The 20,928-nt window shown below is 30.9% G+C and overlaps 2 pseudogenes; both read left to right on the top strand.

Annotated features, from left to right (window-relative positions):
• The first annotated feature begins 13,191 nt into the window (after window positions 1-13,191).
• LOC107017909 lies at window positions 13,192-15,700 on the top strand (annotated as a pseudogene).
• A 1,227-nt stretch (window positions 15,701-16,927) lies between these two features.
• On the top strand, window positions 16,928-17,766 carry LOC107017900 (annotated as a pseudogene).
• Window positions 17,767-20,928: the final 3,162 nt, after the last annotated feature.

Here is a 20,928-nt window from a genome sequence, read left to right as displayed (position 1 = left end):
CCCCCCCCCCCCCCATTTCAAAGCATGAAGGTGCTGAGAGATGGATTTATCTATTCGTGCTTCATATCCTCATTACATAAAAGGAGATCAGTTAGCCCCTCTTCTTTTTTGGCTCAGTTGCATTTATGAAGTTTAGCGAAAAGTAGATAAGTATTTGATAGCGCTTCTGTAGTATGTGACACAATAATGTACTGCATTAGAGAAAATGCCAGCGACCGAATGTTAACTAATATTGTATCAAACATTAATCCTCATTATTTTAAGTGCATAACTGGATGAATATTTCTATTTTTTTTATCTCACACATTTAAGTACTTGGTGCAATTAAGAATGTCGTTTTTTATTTTTTATTTTGTTTATAACTGCAACTTGATTTGATGTATATCTGCTCATGCCTCTCTTTTTGTTCTTATCAGAGAAGAATTTATGGGTTAAGTTTGGAGTATAGCCCCTTGGTCTTTGTTAGAATTGAGAGGATGGATTTCTAGTTGTAGACACGTAATTTTTGACCGAATTTAAGTTTTATACCTTTTTAGAGCTTAAATATTTTTTATAAATATTTTGACTTTTATCTTATTTTATTAAGTTTATTTTTAAAAGATATGAAAACCACAAAAAATTAGAATAACACTTTAAGGTATATTTTTATTTATTCATTCAAAGTTTTAATAAATTAGTGATTTTATTTTTTTATATTTTTTAATCTAGCTATTTAATTTTTCTTAATTAATATTATTATTATTTGATAACAAAAAAAATAATAAAAAGAAATTAACCTACCCATTATCCCACCCCCACTTCACCATTTATCTCCACTCACCCCACATCCCACTCCACTAATTCAACTCTTCCATACACATGTACACACATTTACATAAATATATATACATTAATAATGGGAGGAAAAGGGGGAAGAAGAAGAAAAAGTGGTACAACGGGAAAAAGAAAAAAAATCAGCAAAAGGGAGGAATCAAAAAAGAAAAAAATCAGCAAAAGAGAGGAAAAGAAAAACAAAAGAAGAAAAAAAAAACTTTTCACCTTGTTTTTTCCTAAGGAACACATGCACAAAAAAAACAACTCAAAAATAGTGGAATTCGAGGCTTCAAATTCGTGGCCCTTATCGATGTATTTTTTTTTGTGAATTAATTTTCACAAAAGGTAGCAGTTGATCTTTATTACATTATTTGGTTTCAGAATCATGCAAGATATGATTTCAATGATACAAAGTGTTTTAAATTTATGCATGTTTAATTTTTACATTATGATATGAAATAGATTGAGATTTTATATTATTAAATTTAGAGTAAAATTTATATAACATGTATTTATTCTTGCTTGCTCTAAAGTTTCCTTTTATCTTGTTCTTTATTAAAATTTGAACCTTAATATTCTACAGTATGCAGTTAGTAGTAATTAGATAGAATTTAATTCTTATTTGTTAAGTTACTTTTTCACTTTGTATATTTAATAAAACTGTATTTATTTATTTTTTAAAAAGATAAGAACAAAAATAAAGATAAAATAAACCAAACCTACACTATCTTTACATTTCTTTTAATGCGAAACTTTTTTTTTTATAAAAAAAAATCAATTAATTTATTCATGTTGAAAGAATAAAAAATAAAAATTTAAATAAAAGGAAAAGACGTAAAAGAAATTTATAAAACATACAAGTACTAAAATAAGAAGGAGAAAATATAAAAGAAAAATAAGGTAAAGTATAAGAAGAAAGAGAAACAAAATAAAAAAAATGAAAAACAATATTAAAGTGACCCAAAACGTACAAAAATAAATAAAACTAATAAAATTGATTTTAATTATGGGTTCTTTTCATTTTAATGACTAAAATAAGAAAAAGTAAAAAATTTATGTGAAAATGTGTATTATTTTAATTTATTTTTATCTTATGTTCTTATTAATATATTGTTCATTTTCTTTTAGAAAAATAAAACTAAGATCATATATAATTTAGCCTTATGATAATGATAATAATAATAAAATATTAAAATCCAAAAAACATTAAACTACTTTTAGTCTTTAAATACAAACAAATAAACAATTTGTGGTGAGGTTGGAAAGAGCTACTACCAATAAACTACATGCTAATAAAATATGACAATTTCACAAAGTAATTTAAAATAAATCAAAGAAAGCGAGGCATAAGTAAATTGTTAGGTAATAAACATAATATATTCAAAATTAAGTCAAGTCATATAAAAGTCAATAAAGCGACCGTGCTAGAACCACGGGATCGAGGGGTGCCTAATACCTTCCTTTCGGTCAACAGAATTCCTTACTCGAATTTCTGGTTTGCAGACCAAACAAAGAGTCATTTCTTTTTTATTAGGGATTAAACAAAAAAGGTGACTTAAAACACCGTAACTCAATTCCAAGTGGCGACTCTGAAAAAATTAAAATAATCCCCTAATTAATAACGTCACTTAAATTGGAAAAACCCTTACGCCGCTGCGCAAAAAAGGGGTGTGACAGATGGCGACTCAGCTGGGGACTAACTAGAATTCGAGCTTGTAAATATTGACTTGTATATGACTGTTATTAATTTTATCGTGTTTGTTATATTAATATTGTATATATTCGCTTGTTTACTACTATGATATTGTTTGAATTTCAATATAAATTGTCTTCTATAAACACCAATCTGAGTTTTCTGAGATACAATATTCGGAGATGCGATTACGCTCCCGAACCATGAGATACCAGAGATGCGACAATGCTCCTGGGAAGGATTCTATAGTAACACATCTTAGGATGGTGAGGATAAACAGTGAGGCCGGAAAGCCCTGCTACCGGTAAACTGTCCCTTCTCAATTTGAGTTGTCCACTCATTTTATAGGCAGTCTAGATATTCGTTCCATTAGGTTGCTAAACTTAGTAAAACAGGTCTCAAATATTTATTATCCTTAATAGGATTCATTTTATTTGCTACATATGCATTTTTTTTAATTTAATGTGGCTCAACATTGGGTTTAAGTTATGTGTTATATGTTACAAATATACTATTTGAATGCCGATCAACGTCTGAATAAATTAGTAAACTAAAAAAAAAAGATTTTCCTCAAACGTAATAAATATAGCAACTATTTGTAAAATCTCAAAAGTTTAATATTTTTATTTTTACAACAACATGACCAAAATAAAAACAGTTTTCGAAAGGTAAAATACATATTTTTTTTAAGAAATAAATAAAAAAGGGTAAAATTTAACAAACTATGCACACCTATTTCTCAAATCGATGAGATACGTAGGCAATCCTCCTCGGGTTCGGTGATCTTTTAAAAAAATTATTAAAAAATATGAGTATTTCCTATAAAAAATAATGTTGTGTTTACAATTATTTTGGAACTACGTTCGACCTGATTCTTGCTTTATACAAGATACGTAGGCAACCTTATTTTGAGGTTCGGTCCAACCAAAAAAAAAATCTAAAAAGTCCTGCCACAAAAATTGGGGCAAAAAAATGATTTTTTTTAATTTTATTTTTAAACAATATTTGACTTGGTTGGTACCAAAATTCTTACAATTGTGCATAAGAAAAATAATAAAGTGTTAAACTATTTGACAGTACGGACTAACTTTGTTGTGACCTATAGAATTCATTTGGTATCTCTTGATATATTTATGTTATACTTAAGAAACTATTTTGCTTAAAGTTAAGGTTAAAACGAATTCAACCTCATTGTTTCCTGTGCATTGTGTGGTGAGCTTTAGATAAAATTCAATGGAATGACTTTTGATCTAGAACTTGGCCTAAATGTTGGTTAAAGTGAAATTGTGAGCAACATTTAACTTAGGAAATGATTATAGGCTTTCTTTGATCCGATTGTGCCTTTCAAGCCTACCAAATGACATGTTATCCATAAGACTCCCATTTTGAGCCTGAAACGTTTTTATTTGAATAACCACCACTTCACATGTATCATTTTTAGAGCATAAATGCACTATTTTCTGGATCTCACCTCCATGTTTGTATTATCAATTAGATAAACAGTGCCGAGACCTAAGTTTGATATCAAAGTGAAAAGAACAAGTATGTTCAAGTTCAAGCAAAATGACAAAAAAGCTAAAATAAAAAATGAAAGGAGAGAAAAAAAAATGAATGGGAAAAAGATTTCAAAAAAAAATATTGAAAGTTGTGCAAATTTTAAGGAGGAAATAATCATTTTACCCCAAATGAATGTCCTGCCTTTCTCCAAACCTACGTTACAAGCCAATAGTAAGTCCTATTTGATCCCATTTTGTGTGTGCTTACATCAATGGATAATTACATAAGGGCCAAGCATATGGTATCTCAACCTCGTACATTGAATATCTTTCCGAGTGTGAGTGACTTTGATATAAAACGTCCTAAGATCGAAATACTTCTATTGTGCGAAGTAGGACTTCATTTATTGCGAGGGCACTTGAAACATGAAGATATGAATGACTTTATCCCTTAACTTAGGCAATATCAATTCAGGTAAACACTTAAGTATGTTTGAGATACCATTTGAAATTATAGTGATTACTCAAAGTTGACCTCAAATTTGTCTGAAAGTAGTTGAAGATGACTCATATGCATCATGCTAATTGTTGGTACAAACTAAAGTCAAAACATTGTCAACCATGAATTGATTCATTTCTCAAAAGATGTCTTTTGTAGAAAAAATCAAGACAAAATAAAAAATAATTTTAGGTCTTTATGAACTACGTCTGACCTGATTATTGCTATACAAGATACGTAGGCAGTCTCGCAATGGGCTCGGTCTCAAGAAATAAAATCTTTTATCCGTCAATGATAAAAAATGGATAATCTTTTTAAATAAATAATAAATAAAAATGATTAATTAAAAAGACTTTCAAAATTCATCATTTAAAAATTCAGCATAGTTTTATTTGTTAAAAAAAATTAAAAAAAATACACTACCGTTTCTAGAAAGCAAACACGCTATCATCATTCATTTCTAGGGAACAAACTCCCTAATTGCATATTGTCTTGCATTTCTTTTGGGAATATGTATTTCTCATTCATGCTACTAGTAATTTATAAAAAATATTTTTTAGTGCAAACTGGACTAGAAATAAAAAATGTTGTGGTGATTCTAAATGATGATTTTGTTTAATAAGATATTCTTTAATATAAGATTTAGAATTAGCATGACCCTCCTGAATAATAGGATTAACAGGACCCTCATGGGTAATGGGACTAGCAGGACCCTCCTGAATAATGGGACTAGAAGGACCCTCCTGGATAATGGGACTAGCAGGACCCTCCTGGATAATGGGATTAGCAGGACCCTCCTGGATAATGGGACTAGCAGGACCCTCCTGAATAATGGGATTACCAGGACCTTCCTGGATAATGGGACTAGCAGGACCCTCCTGGATAATGGGACTAGCAGGACCCTCCTGGATAATAGGATTAACAGGACCCTCCTGGATAATGGGATTAGCAGGACCCTCCTGAATATTGGGACTAGCAGGACCCTCCTGGATAATGGGATTAACAGGACCCTTCTGGGTTATGGAACTAGCAGGACCCTCCTAGATAATGGGACTAACAGGACCCTCCTAGATAATGGGATTAGCAATGAGATTAGTTTACTTTCTCATAGGATAAACACTTCTTAGTCTAGATTTTTAGTTTTATTTTCTTCTAAAATAAACACTTCCTAGTCGGAGTTTATGTTTTATATTTATATTTGCTAATAACTCACAAAAATTTTTCCAGTGAAAACTGGGGCAAAAAATTTGTTTATTTTTTGTTTGTGGTGGTTTTCAGGTTTTCTCAAGCGAGACATGGATTTGAAATTCAAGAACAAAGTTTCAATTTTTTTTAGAATAATCAGTTCCATGATGTTTGAATTAGCTTCTTCAATGCATGTAGCAGCCTGATTTCCTTACATCTTTTACTAGTCGACTAATGATCAAGAAAACACGCAGCTATTCAAGAGCACTTTTCGAATTGTCATTTTGAAGAACGTCAAAGGTTCCGCCTAAGTGGCAAGTTCAGCCTCCATTCCAATTTTAGGTTAAGATATTCACCCAAAAATCAAGGTGATATCTTAAAGTCAAAATTCAAGTGAAGATTCAAGAAAAGCTGCATGGATAGAAGTTTCTACATTTGTTTTTCTTTTTACTATTAGCCTTCAATTTTATATTTTTATGTAAGGATAAGAGTCGCGATCTAGAGCCTCGATGGAACCCCACTTAACTCCAACTCATCACCTCATCTCCTTGAACAACACGTGACCTGATTCCCTTATAACCTGGGATATGTAGGCTGTCCAAAACAAGGACTCAGTCGCATAAATTTTGGTCTTTCAAATAAGGGTTCGTTCAAAACTTGTCACTTTTTCTACTTCTTTGTCTGAAAACTCTTCGTATTTCAAGTCAAAGAGGGGCAAACTGTAGACACGTAATTTTTGACCGGATTTAAATTTTATACCTTTTTAGAGCTTAAATATTTTTTATAAATATTTTGACTTTTATATTATTTTATTAAGTTTATTTTTAAAAGATATGAAAACCACAAAAAATTAGAATAACACTTTAAGGTATATTTTTATTTATTCATTCAAAGTTTTAATAAATTAGTGATTTTATTTTTTTTATATTTTTTAATCTAGCTATTTAATTTTTCTTAATTAATATTATTATTATTTTATAACAAAAAAAATAATTAAAAGAAATTAACCTACCCATTATCCCACCCCCACTTCACCATTTCTCTCCACTCACCCCACATCCCACTCCACTAATTCAACTCTTCCATACACATGTACACACATTTACATAAATACATATACATTAATAATGGGAGGAAAGGGGGAAGAAGAAGAAAAAGTGTTACAAAGGGAAAAAGAAGAAAAATCAGCAAAAGGGAGGAATCAAAAAAGAAAAAAATCAGCAAAAGAGAGGAAAAGAAAAACAAAAGAAGAAAAAAAAAAGAAAACTTTTAACCTTGTTTTTTCCTAAGGAACACATGCACAAAAAAAACAACTCAAAAATAGTGAAATTCGAGGCTTCAAATTCGTGGCCCTTATCGATGTATTTTCTTTGTGAATTCATTTTCACAAAAGGTAACAGTTGATCTTTATTACATTATTTGGTTTCAGAATCATGCAAGATATTATTTCAATGATACAAAGTGTTTTAAATTTATGCATGTTTAATTTTTACATTATGATATGAAATAGATTGAGATTTTATATTATTAAATTTAGAGTAAAATTTATATAACATGTTTTATTCTTGCTTGCTCTAAAGTTTCCTTTTATCTTGTTCTTTATTAAAATTCGAAGCATAATATTCTACAGTATGCAGTTAGTAATAATTAGATAAAATTTAGTTCTTATTTGATAAGTTACTTTTTCACTTTGTATCTTTAATTAAACTGTATTTATTTATTTTTTAAAAAGATAAGAACAAAAATAAAGATAAAATAAATCAAACCTACACTATCTTTACATTTCTTTTAATGCGAAACTCTCTTTTTTTTATAAAAAAAATCAATTAATTTATTCATGTTGAAAGAATAAAAAATAAAAATTTAAATAAAAGGAAAAGATGTAAAAGAAATTTATAAAACATAAAAGTACTAAAATAAGAAGGAGAAAATATAAAAGAAAAATAAGGTAAAGTATAAGAAGAAAGAGAAACAAAATAAAAAAAATGAAAAACAATATTAAAGTGACCCAAAACGTACAAAAATAAATAAAATAAATAAAATTGATTTTAATGATGGGCTCTTTTCATTTTAATGACTAAAATAAGAAAAAGTAAAAAATTTATGTGAAAAGGTGTATTATTTTAATTTATTTTTATCTTATGTTCTTATTAATATATTGTTCATTTTCTTTTAGAAAAATAAAACTAAGATAATATATAATTTAGCCTTATGATAATGATAATAATAATAAAATATTAACATCCAAAAAACATTAAACTACGTTTAGTCATTAAATACAAACAAATAAACAATTTGTGGTGAAGTTGGAAAGAGCTGCTACCAATAAACTACATGCTAATAAAATATGATAATTTCACAAAGTAATTTAAAATAAATCAAAGAAAGCGGGACATAAGTAAATTGTTAGGTAATAAACATAATATATTCAAAATTAAGTCAAGTCATATAAAAGTCAATAAAGCGACCGTGCTAGAACCACGGGATCGAGGGGTGCCTAATACCTTCCTTTCGGTCAACAGAATTCCTTACCCGAATTTCTGGTTCGCAGACCAAACAAAGAGTCATTTCGTTTTGATTAGGGATTAAACAAAAAAAGGTGACTTGGAACACCGTAACTCAATTCCAAGTGGCGACTCTGAAAAAATTAAAATAATCTCCTAATTAATAACGTCACTTAAATTCGAAAAACCGTTAAGCCGCTGAGCGAAAAAGGGGTGTGACACTACTGATCTTGTATCATTGAATATTCATCTCTGCGGAACATAGTACTCGAGTACAGAGGTCATTAAAATGAAAATATTGAGAAGAAACTAACTAGTGTTAAAGCGGGTATAATAGGATTTACATATAGGATGATTGTCATGTGAAGACATTTTTGGTAATTCCAATCAGAAAGAGACGAGACTTCAGCTAAAAGATCATACTGAGATCTCAACTGTTGGAAACACATCAGTGTCACCTGAAAAAGTGGAAAGTATCTCATGTTGATAATTATTTATTAGATGGTACTAATTATATATAGAGCTAAAATTTCCATCCTAAAATGTAATAATAAAAATGCTAAATGAAAATTTTTCTTGGTTGAAAATTATGTTTGTTAGTACAAATACAATAATTGTTTCAATGAAATTACAGTCTCTTTAATAATTAAGTAAATAAGTTTTTTTTTTGAGGGAAAGTAAATTTTTGCATAAGTTTTATAGAAATTCAATTAATATGACCTTGTGGTTGCTAGTATATAAATCATTGTGGATTGTCGGTATGTATGGAGAATTTACTATTTAATATTTAATTCATTAGATGTTTTATAACATTATTACTTAGATGTTATATAAGATTATATATATTATTAAAAGTAGATAGTAGGGATAAAATGATAATTCAACTTTGGACTTTGGAATGTCCAGATTTACTGCTATTTTTGTTGTCTTTAAAAATGATTCAATACCTCATCATCTAAACAAAAAATAATAGGAAATGACAACAAAAGCAAACTATTGAAAAAGATATGATGACATGATAATATATATATATANTTCATATCAAAGACAAAATAGTCATCTAACCCTAAAGGTAAAAAGTTCACACATTTGGTGTAATACAAGAATTCATTAGAAATTGTATCTCCCATGAATTTAATAATCTTTAATCACAATTATCCTACAGTTTTGTATCAAGATCATGATGACTGTGAAACGTTATATTATATTATATCTTAGAAAATCAATAAATAAATAAATCAGCGAAAAGATATGAATTACGATGCACTATACAAATTACATTTGCATGTCAAAATTCTATGGAAATTCTTTTTTCCGATTTGTAGGATATATGTGTTGTTTATAATAAATACTTCATAATAAAAACCTCTTTCAACTTAGTTGAGGAATAACTTTTGTATGATTGACCTTTGTATGAGGATGGAGCTAAATAAATAAAAAAAATGACAAGAACAGTCTGAATATCCCGGTATTGACCAATCAAGAGAAGAATGTGAAAACGCAGTTCAAAATCTTAATCAATCAAAATATCGAGAGAAAATTCCTGGTCATCCTTGAAAGCGAAAATCTATCTAGGATCCCCAATTAGCAGTACTAAAATTCTACCTTCGAAGTCGAAGGAGAAGTATGGAGCTTCTGAGGTAAAAGATATTGTGGTAACTCATGATGCTACTGAGGAAATGAAAAGAAAAAGGAGAAAGAAAAAACATTGTTAACATATAGCTGTGAACGAATTCACAAGAATAAGGGGCCATCTGAGGTATTTATTACAAAGAGTAACATATGAGTAAACCTTGATTGAAGCTTACTCTAGTGAAGGCTGGAAAGGACAAAGGTTTGTTATCTTTTATAATTGTTATGCTGTAATATATGTGGGAATTTTATTGATGAATGCTTAATGAAGGTTGGAAAAGGAAATCTTCTATAACTTGTTGCAACTTTATTATAGTGCACAGTTATCTGACTTGCAGATACTTGACCACTCAAAGCAGCTTTTAGCTTAAATTAATATTTCCTATTTCTGAAGTGTGAACAATATAAAAGATTGATATTGATGGAACAAAGGCATAGTTACTTTAGTTCATTGAGTCGAGAGATGTTACACTAAAATATTTTAGATTAATTTTGCATAATCGTTCTGTTGATATATGTTTCTAAAGTACACTAAGAGGTATCGACTATTAAAAAACAAAAAAGTAGTTGGAGAGGGGTACTTCCAAGCTGTTCATGTGTTGCATTATCAGTGTTGCTTTGATATGATAGTCTAATTACTTGCTCTTTACTAGGAGGAGCAGGTGTAAGCATACTAACCCTGTTGACTCACTAGTATTATCCTTTGCTGAAATCTGTCATGGTCTAAGGACAATGGGTTTAGCACCTACTTGATTTTACTTCCCAAATAAGATGATCCTATTTTACCGAATCATGTCTCATTCATAAGGCGGGGAGATTATGTATGTTTATATGCCTAGTGCATTGTTTTTATTTCTATACAATTATCTGCTCCTTTACCTGAACCATCAACTGCAGATGTATGCTTAACCTAGCCTTAAATTATCTAGCCTGTTAAAAATTATATAATAGAAAGTATTCAGGTCTGGTAGTTACTTTTTCTTTGGTTATGTTACTTCTACTATATTTTCTGTTTATTTCAAATTTTGAGAACATACTTTCTTTATCTTCAAACAAAGGTAAATCTTAATATTTGAAATCTTGAAAGTAGTTTAAGGTTTTATTTTCCCTTTTCCAAACCCCCATTTGCCTAAATGTTGTAAAAAACAAGAAAAAGGGGAAACTTGATACATATTCCATTTTATAGTAAATTCATGCATTTGCAACTAAATTTATTTATCTATTTATTCTTCAGTTAGTTTTAGTATTTCTTGTTTTTGTTAAAATCTCGAAGTGGCTGAATTTCTGGTTGTCTATTTAGTGCTTAATTCTCAAGTTAAAGCTTTAGGGATGCATGTTTTCTCTTGGACATTCTTTAGTCAGATGAGCTTTAAATATAAATTGGTGTTGGATATGGTGTATAATTACAATCAAGTTTTGGTTAGCTTCTTTCTTACAGATTAGTTTCTAAAGACAAAGGTTAGGATAGATAAGCAAGTAAGTTCAAGAAAATGAAAGAAAAGTGTTTTTTACATTTTGGTTAGGAGATAAGTGAATTAATAATTAGTTTAACACTCAAATCTACAGGTTATGACTCTCCAATGCTGCAAAGTATGATGGAAGTTACAAAAATAAACCTTGCATCTTGATTCATACTCTTTCTATCGATTTCTTTATCTGCAATAAAGGTTAATCTTGGAAGTAATTTACGATTATGTTTACCATCTTTAACCTATTGCAAGCATTGTTTGCCTAAATGTGGGTAGAAATAAGAAAAAAGGGAAACTTCACACATTATTCATATCACACTAAATTCATGCATTTGCAACTAGATTGATTTATATATTTTACTGTTGGTTTTGGTGTTTCTTGTTTTTTATAAAAAAAAATCTCAAAGTGGCTGAATTTTGGCTTGTCCATTTAGTTTTGAATGCTCAAGTAAAAGCTTTAGGGATGCATAGGGTTTTCTTGAACAATCTCTAGTCACATGAGTTTAAATCTGAATTGGCTGCTGGGCATTGTGTATAATTGCTACTCAATCTTTGGTCTGTCTCTTTCTTAGAGATTAGTTTCTTAAGACAATTAAGGATTATTTTCTATAGACAAAGGTTTGGATAGATAAGCAAATGGGTACAAGAAAATAAAAAAAGAGTGAATTTCCTACCCTTAGGGTTAAGAGATAAGTGAATAAAAAATTTGAGTAACACTTGAATCTATAGGTTAGGACTCTCTAGTGCTGCAAAGTACTATGTAAATTACAAAACAAATGTCTTACTAAAATAGATACATATGTCTTTCACAGTGTATGCTATTATCACACTAAAAATACCAGAAAATAGAAAGAACCATTGATATTCTTTTATTGTTTATTTGTAGCTTCTTATTCCATTTAAATCTATGAAATGCAATTGAGTGGAAATATGTGTACATTCATTAAGTTGAAATCATGATCCTCTTTTTACTTCTTGAACATGTAACTGATTTCGAGTTCTACCATTATTCCGTCTTGATGCCCTATTTTGACTTCACAGGATGATTGACATGAATGCTAGAAAGTTTATATATCATGTAATTCAGAATATGTATGAGTAGTAATTTTTATGAATAAATAAATAAAATCTATTATGAAGAGTATAGGTCACTTTATCAGAATGAGTATAGGGCCACCGTTAATTAATGGTATATCCTGTTCAGTTTTATTTAGGGAAGTGGACATTATTTGGGACAAACTGTTGAGGAAAGTATGCTTTTGTAGTCCCTGCTAGGAAAATCATTTATATCAACTTGAAAACTACCAAATGTCAATATTTCGCATGTCATTGTCTTTATATTTCTTCCAGAAACTAATACGTTTGTGTGCACCCAAGGGTGTACCCTAGTGGTCAATGAAGTGGTTCTAATTCTAGACACTAGGTGATTTCTTCCCATATGTTCTAGTTGTCCTAGCCTTGGTGGATAGAGTTACTTAGTACCTAGTGTTGTGGAAGGTGACGGGTATCTCGTGAAATTAGTTGAGGTGAACTCAAGTTGGCCTGGTCACCACGATTATAAATAAAAGAATAATTTTGTATTCCAGATCAGTGTACTCATCCAGTCCGACAAAATGGCATTGGAACTCAGTGCGGCTCTATGCTCAATTCGAGTAGATTATAGATGAAATAAAAAAATTTACAAAAAATTGTCAACCTTGCAAATTTTACTTGCCCTGGGTTCACAACTTCTTTTAAGGTATTGTGTGGCATATGGAAGCTTTTTCATGAAAATGCTCTTTTATTGTTTGAGCTTGCCGAAAAATATTATTATCTTTTTTCCTCTGTATCTAATGTTGCACCCCAGTGCTATCAACAAGATGAAACACTGCTCATTGGGTCTTTTTGAGTTCATCATTGAATGGTCAAAGCACCTAGTTTGGTAACGGATAAAAATGCAGGCTTAATTCATACTGGGCAGGTCGGAGCAGTATTTGCTCCCCTGTACCTGGGGGTTGGATGGTTGTTTGCTATTAGGGACTTCTGTTAGTAGTCTATTGGTAAGTGAATAATAAGTCACCCATTTTAATTTTTAAATTTGACATTCATGGACTAACTATCAAATCCAAGAGGACTAGTGTCTTTGGACAATATTTTGTCCCCCACCCCCATCTGAAAGTGTGAAGGTGTCGAGAGATGGATTTATCTATTCATGTTTCATATCCTCATTACTCAATAGGAGATCAGTTAGCCCCTATTCTTTTTTGGGTCAGTTGCATTTATGAAGTTTAACAAAAAGTAGATATGTATTTGATAGTGCTTCTGTAGTATGTGACACAACAATGTACACATTAGAGAAACTGCCAACAATGGATTGTTAACCAATATTGTATCAAACATTATCCTCATTATTTTAAGCACATAATTAGATGAACATTTCTATTTTTTATCTAACACATTTAAGTATTTGGTGCAAAAAAGTATACCTTTTATATTTTTTTATTTTTTTATAACTGCAACTTGATTTGATGTATATGTGCTCATGGCTCTCTTTTTGTTCTTGTCAGAAAAGCAATATTGGATTTTTCAATTTGGAGTAAAAGAAATTTAGCCCCTTGGTCTTTTTGAGAATTGGGAGAATTAATTTCTAGTGATCTTGTATCATTGAATATTCATCTCTGCGGGAACATAGAACTTGAGTAAGTTGGTGAGTTTTCTAGTTTGACTCATCTTAATTTGTCGTATTCATGTTTTGCAGGTCTAATACCAGTAGAAATCTCTCGTCTTTCTAAATTACATGTTTTGCGTATTAAGAGTGATACAGATGAGCTTAGATTCGAATTTCACAATTTTGAACTGCTCCTTAAGAACTTGACCCAATTAAGAGAGCTTGACCTTAGCTTTGTGAACATCTCTTCCACCATTTCTCTGAATTTCTCTTCATATTTAACTACTTTATAGCTTTGGAACACACATTTATACGGGATACTGGCCGAAGGAGTTTTTCACCTTTTGAACTTACAGTATTTGGATTTATTAGACAATCCCCAGCTCATTGTTAGGTTTCCCACAACAAAATGGAATAGCAATGCGTCACTGATGGTGTTAAATATCAAAATAGTATATGCCACTAGTAGGATACCTGAATCATTTGGTCATCTAATTCACTGCATACATTAAGAATAGATTCTTGTAATCTCTCAGGCTCTATTCCTAAACCTCTATGGAATCTCACCATATAGAGGATTTGAACCTTTGTGATAACAGTAGAAGTGCTAGATTTGGGCAGCAATAATTTGGAGGGAACAATCCCACTATATTTGGGTGAGATGAGTGAACTTTTGATTATGGATTTAAGCAACAATAGTCTTAGTGGGACAATTAATACTACTTTTAGTATAGGAAACCTACTTGGAGTCATTAAATTTGACGGGAATAAGCTAGAGGGGAAAGTCCTGCAATCTTTGGTCAATTGCAAATATTTGGAAGTTCTTGATTTTGGTAAAATGATTTGAATGACACATTCCCTAAATGGTTGAGATCCCTACCGAATCTGAAGATTCTAAGACTGAGATCAAATAAGTTCTTTGGTACTATAAAAGTTTCATTGACTTACGGGTCTGCTCAAATTCGAATCATAGATCTCTCATCCAATGGATTTAGTGGAGATTTACCAGTGAGCCTTTTTGAGAATTTTGAAGCTATGAAAATAAATGGTGAGAAAAGTGGAACTCGAGAGTATGTAGCCAATATGTATTATGTTTATTACACAAATTCCTTTATAGTGACGATAAAGGGACTGGATCTAGAATTACCTCGAGTTTTGACTACAAACATAATTATCGATCTCTCAAGGAATAGATTTGATGGTCATATCCCAAGCATTATTGAAGATCTCATTGTACTTCTTACTTTGAACCTATCTCATAATCACTTGGAAGGTCACATACCAACATCATTACACCAATTATCTGTATTTGAGACATTGGATCTCTCATCAAACAAAATCAGCGGAGAAATTCCACAACAACTTGCATCCCTCAAATCACTTGAAGTCTTAAATCTCTCTCACAATCATCTTGTTGGATGCATCCACAAAGGAAAACAACTTGATACGTTTGAGAATAGTTCATACCAAGGAAATGGTGTGCTACGTGGATTGCCACTCTCAAAAGATTGTAGCGTGATGAAGGGTTACCAAAAACAACAACTCCAATTGGCCTAGATCAAGAAGAAGAAGAAGAAGAAGGAGATTTAGCAATTATAAGTTGGCAGGCGGTTCTCATGGTTACGGTTGTGGAGTTGTTATTGGACTGTCCATAATATACATAATGTTGTCAACTTAATGTTCAACATGATTTTCAGAAATGGATATAGAATTGGAACACAAAATTCTTACGAGAATGAAAAAGCACAAGAAAAGAAATTAGTGTGTAACCTCTAGGTATTCAACTTAATCTCTATCTTTCAGAAGATGACATTTTATATATCCATAAAATTTCATCCTTAAAGCTTTCAACTTTAATTCTTCTTTTTTTGAAAATTGCAGGGTTTAAGTCTACTGCATTGCTGGGATGTGAAAAAAAAAATTTACTTTCATAGTTAGTGATTTCTTCAAGGATAATACTTAGGACACTAATAGCAAAGCTCGAATCAAATTGATGGTGATTTCTTCCCTGATAATAAGCTTCTTGCTTATGCAACATGTTTAAATACTAGTTATCTGAACAAACTCCAGCTCCTTTAGTAACAAAATACGTAAGGCACACGTTATTCCTTCAGAACTTATGTTATCTATACTTTTGCCTTGGAAATTACATACTACACAACTTATGCAGGACAAAGGCAAAAGTTCTTTTACGAAACTAGGTCATAATTAAGGGAAACTAGGTCATAATTAAGGGTACTTTGACCCACAATTATGACATGGCATTCACCTTTTCCTTAAATAAAAGGACACTAAATTATCAATTTGGGACAGAAGTAAGACCTTAAAATCACAAGAAGTGCAAAGTGGTTTAGTCGGCTTTGGGAAATACTTGCACAGTTTCCTCCTAAATGCTTCAAATCATTGAGAGTAAAGCTTCACTTTATACGTATCTTCTTTTTCTCATCAATTTCTAACACGAGACTTTGTTCATAAACCCAACCGACATAACATCGAGGTATTCCATCGTGGTTATCATATGCAGCTCATACCTGCAGATTTAACTCCAAAAAAAAGTTTCTACTTCGTCACTTCCAAAATTGTGGAAATCTGAATCTGGAAAAGTAACATTGAACAGGTTCAGGTTAATTATTTTGTTCACTTTCAGTATTCTCTGGATACAAATTAATAATTTTGTTTGTTGTTAAAAGTTGAATTTGCAGTTTTTGTTTTGGTTGTTAAGACAATGCATGTGTTATTACAAGTGTTAGGATTTTCATTTGAATTGACTTGAGAATGTGAGTTACATTGTGTGACCTTCCTGGAATTGAGTTATTAAATGTGTATAGTAAATTTCTTTGCTTATTTTGTGCAATATATACCTCATCAAAATTGTTGAATATAAGCACAGATCAAACATTTCTTGATTTCTTCTCTACAAACTTAATTAGTTTTGAACATTTTAGTGCAGAAATGGGCTACGTAATCCTTGTATTTTTTTTAATGATATATCCCTTTCTCTGAATCCTTACATCATTTATGCCCCAAAGAACAAGCTCTTTCTCTTCCACCATTCAAACACATGTTTACCATAGATCCTAATGTTTCTGATTATTGCATCGGCATAAGAGACCAATGGATTCAGTCATATCCAAAAACGCTTTCATGGAACAAGAGCACAAATTGTTGCTCCATGGGATGGAGTTCATTGTGACAAGATGATAGGACAGGTGATTGAGCTCAACCTCACTTGCAACAAACTTTAAGGTAAGTTTCATTCCAATAGTAACCTCTTTAAACTCTCTAATCTCAAAAGGCTTGATTTGTCTTATAATGCTTTTTCTGGATCACTAATTTCACCTAAGTTTGGTGATTTTCTAGTTTGACACATCTTGATTTGCTTCTTACAAGTTTTACAGGTCTAATCCCCGCAGAAATAATCTTTTACCTTTCTAAATTATGCGTTTGTCGTATCTGGAGTAATTATGGGGTTAGATTCGGACCTAACAATTTTGAATTTCTCCTGAAAAACTTGACCCAATTAAGAGAGCTCGAGCTTAACTTTGTGAACATCTCTTCCACCTTTCCTCTAAAATTCTCTTCTTATTTAACAACTCTATGGCTTCCCTACACACAGTTACGCAAGATATTGCCCAAAAGAATTTTCTGCCTTTACAACTTAGTATTTCTGGATTTAACAATAAATCCCAGCTCACAGTTAGATTTCCCACGACCAAATATGGAATCGCAGTGCATCACTCACTGAGTTATATCTCAGTAGTGGTGTGAATTTCACTGGTAAGATACCTGAATCATTTAGCCATCTATTGTCATTGCTCTACTTTGTGATGAGTTCTTCCAATCTCTCGGGACCCATTCTTAAGCCTCTATGGAATCTCACCAACATAGAGGTTTTTGACCTTCACAATAACCTTCTTGAAGGACCAATTCCTCAGTTCTTAAGATTTGGAGAACTCAAGGAGTTCTTATTTAGAAATAACAACTTTGATGTCAAACTTGAAACCTTGGACTTTTCGTCCAATTTCCTAACTGGTCCAATTCCATCAGATGTTAATAGACTGCAAAACCTACAATCACTCAGCTTGTCATCAAATCACTTAAATGGGACTATCCTGTCTTGGATATTCTCCCTCCCTTTCACTATATGATTTAGACTTGAGTGATAACAATTTCAGTGGAACAAACATTGTTTTCCATTTATGTAAAACAAAATCAATTGGAAGGTCCTATTCCAAAGTCATTCCTAATCCAGAAGGGACTATATTATCTTATCCTTTCTCCAAATAATCTCGGTGGACATATTGACTCAGCCATCTGTGATCTGAATTTGGGTGTGCTAAATTTTTGAAGTTGTAATTTGGACGAAAAAGTCCCACAATGTTTGAGTGAGATGAGTGAACTTTGGGTTTTATATTTAAGCAACAATAGTATTAGTGGGACAATTAATACAAGTTTTAGTATTGGGAACCAACTCAAAGTCATTGAAATGGATGGGAATAAGCTAGAGGGGAAACTCCCACGATCTTTGATCAATTGCAAATATTTGCAACTCTTTGATTTAGGTAAGAATGAGTTGAATGACACATTTCCAAAATGGTTGGGAGCCCTACCTAATTTTTAGATTTTAAACATGAGATCAAATAAGCTGCATGGCCCTATAAATGATGCAAGGACTGCCAACTTGTTTGCTAAAATTCTAGTAATCGATCTCATCCAATGCATTTAGTGGAGATTTACTTATGATCCCTTTTTAGAATTTTCAAGCCATAAAATGTTTGGTGAGAACACCGGAACCCGAGAATATGTAGCAGCATCATATTCTACTTTATACACAAGCTCTTTGATAGTGACAATAAAGGGACTGGATGTTGAACTTCCTCAAGATTTAACTAGAGACATAATTATCGATCTCTCAAAAAAATAGATTTGAAGGTTATATACCAAGTATTATTGGAGATCTAATTGGACTTCATACATTGAATTTATCTCATAATAACTTGAGAGGTCATATACCAGCATCAATGCAACATTTATCTGTATTTGAATTATAGGATCTCTCATCCAACAAAATCAGCGGAGCAATTCCATAAAAACTTGTATCCCTCACATTGCTTGAAGTCTTAAATCCCTCTCACAATCATCTTGTTGGATGCATCCACGAAGGAAAACAACTTGATACGTTTGAGAACAGTTCATTCCAAGGGAATGAAGGACTATGTGGATTTTATCTCTCAAAATATTGTGGTGGTGATGATGAGGTACCACAAGAGACAAATCTAGTTAAGATGGATCAACAAGAAGGAGGAGATTTCACCAATGATCAATTGGCAAGCGGTTCTCATGGATTACGGTTGTGGACTAGTTATTGCAATGTACATAATATACATAATGTTGTCAACTCAATATCCAACATGGTTTTCGAGGATGGATGTAAAATTGGAACACAAAATTCTTACAAGATTGAAGAAACACAAAAAAAGATATTTAACCTCCAGGTATTCAACTTGATCTTTTTTCACACAAAAACATATTTTTTTATATATCAATTAATTTTCTATTTCCTTCATCCATAAAGATTTTAAAGTTAATTCATCCTTTTTTAATACTAGTTCTCGAACAAGTGTAACGAACGTGTATTTTATACCATTTCAAACTACACGAACACACAGTCAACTATGAACCTGTGTGCTCCAAACCTAGTCTATGTCCACATTTCAAAGTTCAAATATGCAAAGGCATTCATAGATCAACTTGTATATGAATTTGAGTTTTATTGGTACAGAAGTTTTTCATAAATAGATATATACTAAAAGAAGTGAATATGTTGCTAACTTAGCAATAATACAAAAAGTGTTGGTCAATATTTGTAGCTAAATCAATAACTGGACAAACCCACCTTGTGATACTATCATTTTAGAGTATTTAACAAATGTGAAAAGATTGATCAGAATAAATATCATTGAGAAGATTAAACTATGTACAACCAATAATAACAAAGAAATTTTATATATTAAATTATGATTGAAGAACGTAAAAAGAAGTTACTATTGGAAGATGAAAGAAAGAAATTAATGAGTGAAATAAACTTAAGAGTTCCTATACACAAGAATTGCAGGAATAGTAAATAAAAGTTCTTCTTGGAAAGTTAAATTTATAGAACAAAACTACGAAAACATGAAAAGACACATGGTAAATTGAAAGGTCAAATACTAGTAAAATAAATATAAAAAAGATAGAGATGAAATTTGTCTTTAAGGAATAATTACTCATTGTATTTTTTTAAAATTTTTGTGTGAAATTTGAAAGGTCAAGATTTTGAAATGAGAATAAGAAGATTAAATTTATGTATATGTAAATTATAAAAGTTTAATTTAGTATAAGGACAAAATGGTAATTCAACTTTTTACTTTGGAACTTCCCACTTATAATAATATATGATTGACTTTAATTCTTGCTTTTTAAATTTTTTTTGCAGGATTCAAGCCTAATATGTTGCGGTGAGCGAATATAAGCCTTTATCTTTCATAATCGGTGATGTTTGCGTAGTGTTTGTATCCTGTGAATAAAGACATGAATTTTCTTCCTTTGAGATCCATATTTGTTTTCTTTTCTTCTCTTTTTAGTAAGAATTAAAGTGTGTTTGGTACGAATGAAAATATTTTCTAGAAATGTTTTTCAATTTTCTCATCTTTGGTTGAAAAAAAAGTTTTGAAAAATGTTTTCCAAATCAACTCATTTTCCTCAAAATTAAGGAAAATGGTTTCACTTAAAAAGTTAAGGAAAACATTTTTCAAAACTCTCATCCAACTTCAAATTACATTTTTAAGAAAAAACATCGTTTTCTAAAAAATATTTTCAATTTCAAAATTTTATATTTTCACTCCGCCCTCCCCCGACCCCAATTATCCCTCCACCCCCTCCAAAAAAATTAAATTTGTTTTTTAAAAAATATTTTTAATTTCAAAATTTTATTTTTTCACCACGATCCCA

The sequence above is a fragment of the Solanum pennellii genome, chromosome 1, assembly GCF_001406875.1.
Source record: "Solanum pennellii chromosome 1, SPENNV200".
NCBI lineage: Eukaryota > Viridiplantae > Streptophyta > Magnoliopsida > Solanales > Solanaceae > Solanum > Solanum pennellii.
This window is presented reverse-complemented; position numbering and strand designations above follow the sequence as displayed.